Source organism: Microtus oregoni, unplaced genomic scaffold, assembly GCF_018167655.1.
Source record: "Microtus oregoni isolate MIOR12 unplaced genomic scaffold, Mior012 000004F_ref0000308, whole genome shotgun sequence".
Taxonomy (NCBI): Eukaryota; Metazoa; Chordata; class Mammalia; order Rodentia; family Cricetidae; genus Microtus; species Microtus oregoni.
In genome coordinates, this window is record NW_024543063.1 from 28,478,068 (window position 1) to 28,481,288 (window position 3,221).

A 3,221-nucleotide genomic window follows, 5' to 3' on the forward strand; every position below is an offset into this window, starting at 1 on the left:
TTGAACTTTTGACATCCCTCCACCTCCACACCTGAGTACTTGAATTACAGACAAGGGGTACCACGCAGACTTGGGGTTGAACCTAAGGCTTCCTGTATGCTCGACAACGGCTCTACCAACTGAGCTAGATGTCTAGTCTCTCTCCCTGTCCTTCTCATTACCCTTAGATGGTGCCTACTGGCAGGATACCTTTCTTCTTAGTGCGCACAGAAGCAGGGCAGCATCTTGTTCTGACGCTGTTTTGTTCCCATTGGAAAGAGCCAAAGAGGCTGAGCTGTGGGCTGGGGAGAAGGATTAGAAGCTGGCTGAAGTTCCGAGGAATAATTCAACAGAAGAACGTGTCCCCCTCTCTCTCTCTCTCTCTCTCTCTCTCTCTCTCTCTCTCTCTCTCTCTCTCACACACACACACACACACACACACGTCTGATCTATATCCTCTTGAGTTAAAATGTAATTTCTGTGCAAAGTTCAGTAGCTCTCAAGTTAGAACCAATGCTGACTAAAGATTTTAAGGACAGAGGGTCAGGTTAAGGTCACATACACTCTCAGGTTGAAATCACAGCTGAGTGTCTGAGGATTTCAGGAGGTCTAAGGCTGTGCCAAGAAAACGGATTAGCTAATGTGTTCGGCACCTGACCGCTCCTCTCAGTTACCTTGATCCTTTCTTCATGCTTACTCTTGTGGTGTAAATATAAAAATGGTTTGAATGGTAATGATAAAATCATCTTTACAATGCAACAATTTCAATTTTATTTCTTTTAAAAGCTTGAGACCTTCAAGAAGTGAATTTGTGTTTAAGTTTAGAAGATGTTTTGTCTTCTGAGAAAAAAAAATATTTTCATATCTCAAAACAGAGTGGCAGGCACTCCGGTTTTTAGTTTTCTTTTTTGTTATTAGGGTCAGGGACATACAGCCCATGCTGGCCTCAAGTTTGCCCTATAACTGAGGATGAACTTGAACTCTGGATTTCCCTGAGTCTTCTTCCTTGAGTGCTGCTTTGGTCTTGAGCAAGCTTCCTTAAGGCTAGAATGAAGAGAGAGGAGTCCTTGGAGGGTGTGGTGCCCCTGGGTGGCTCCAGATTTGGAGTCCCAGGCTGATCTGCTGCAACTGTGGGTGTCGCAGGACAGCTGGGCTCATGATGCAAGACTTGAGGGGACACAGGGCACCACAGAAGGGCCTTGGTGTCAGAACAGTAGCACACTGCACGGCTCCACACTTTCTGTCATGTGACTCTGGGGAAGGAGTGACTGGGAAGAAGCTACTGGCAGCCAGCTCTAGGATGGAGTAGGATGGAGAGAAGAGGGGGCGGTGGACATAAGAGGTGACCCCGTGACAAATGCCTTGCGCTGTGAGGATGAGCTTGGAGACACTTTATAATGATGTCTTGCCCACACGAACCTCTGTCCCAGGACTATCACACTCTGTATCTTCCTTTCTGTTCCCTCTAGGAAATAGCAGGGTTGATGGTAGCAGGGAGGATGGAGAGGAGGAATGAGTATTTTTGCTAGGAAGATCATCAAGGGGTCTGGGTTCTGGCTCTGGGTACCAGAGACATATGTGTTCATTCATACACACACACACACACACACACACCACACACCACGGGGCGTGGCGGGGCGAGTGAGAGATCAAGATTAAATTTAAAGATGGCAACTGGTCCCCCTGAATTTTAATTGATTGTTTATTTACTTTACTCATTTTTCTTCTGTGTTTTGAAAAAAGGTCTTCCTGTGTAGCCTAAGATGCTTTGAGACCTGCTTTGTGGCTACAGTTTGAGGCAAACTCAAAGTGATCTTCCTGCCTGTGCCCAGATGCTGGGTTCACAGCTATGAACAACCATGCCCGTGAGTAAAATAATTTCCTAAAAAAGATTAGACATTTTATTATTTATTTATTTATTTTGTGGTTTTTCGAGACAGGGTTTCTCTATGGTTTTGGAGCCTGTCCTGGAACTAGCTCTTGTAGACCAGGCTGGTCTCGAACTCACAGAGATCCGCCTGCCTCTGCCTCCCGAGTGCTGGGATTAAAGGCGTGCGCCACCACCGCCTGGCAAGATTAGACATTTTAATTCTATGTGCATGTGTCTTTTGTCTGCATATCTGCATGTGCCCCAAATGATGCCTGGTGCCCATGAACGCCAGAAGAGGGCATAGGATGACCTGGAATTGGAGTGACAAGTTACCACATGGGTGCTGGGAATCAAACCCAGGCCCTTGGGAAGAACAGTCCATGCCCTTAACCAGTGAGCCATTTCTCCAGCCTCTAAGTGATGGTTTTAAAGCTTTGCACTGTTTCTTCCCATTAGCCATGAGGCACGCTCGCAGATAAGGGCAAGTGACAGATGTGTTCTTGAGACCAGCTCTCCTCTCCAGTTACAGAGTTCTACGTGTCATCCAGTGTGGCCTTTTGTGCCAGGAGCTGCCTCTTCTGTGATGGCACATGGGGCCTCCTGTCAGCAAAGGCAGCTTAGCGGTCACACCCCCGGGTCCCCAGAGATGGGTGCAGAGGATTACGTGGGGCTAATGCTGGGGATTTTGTTGGAAAAGAAGTGAGAAACCCATACTTCCTGCCTTCCTTGGGCCATGTTCTGGTGGGAAAGACCTGGTCACATGTAAGAAACCACAAGGGGTTCATGATGGGCTAGGAGAAGATACGGAATGACCTAGCCCAGTGTGGGGCATACAAAGCTCCCTGAAGATGCCCCATCTGAGGATGATGAACAGAGCTGGGTAGGTAGAGGGAGAAGGGAAGTGCTGGAGAGGATAGAGGAAGTGCAGCCATTGAGTGATGTGGTGGGAGGATGAGGGACAGGAACCGCTCTGGAGGCTGGGGCACAAGGTGGGCTAGCTCAAGACATCGGGCTTCTCTTGGAACTGCAGGGAACCTCTGAAGGACCCTAAGCAAGGGAGGAGTGATTGACAGCATGCAGGAAAGAGTGACTGACATCATGCAAGAGCACAGTGGAGCTGGGGATGGAGGAGATCCAAACAGGAGACGGTGAGACAGACAGCTTCTGCTGCTGTCCAGGCAGGCCACTTACGACGGTATATAAAAGAGCATGGGGGCAGAGCTGGACCAGAAACACAGATCAGCAAGCAAGAGTTCAGAAGGTCTGGCTGGCAGCCGGAGGAGAGCAGGAGGGAGGAGTGGAGTGGAGGAGAAGTCTGGTGGCCATGCAGATGAGTGGGCAGACAGTTGCTAAAACAGGGACTGCAAGAAAC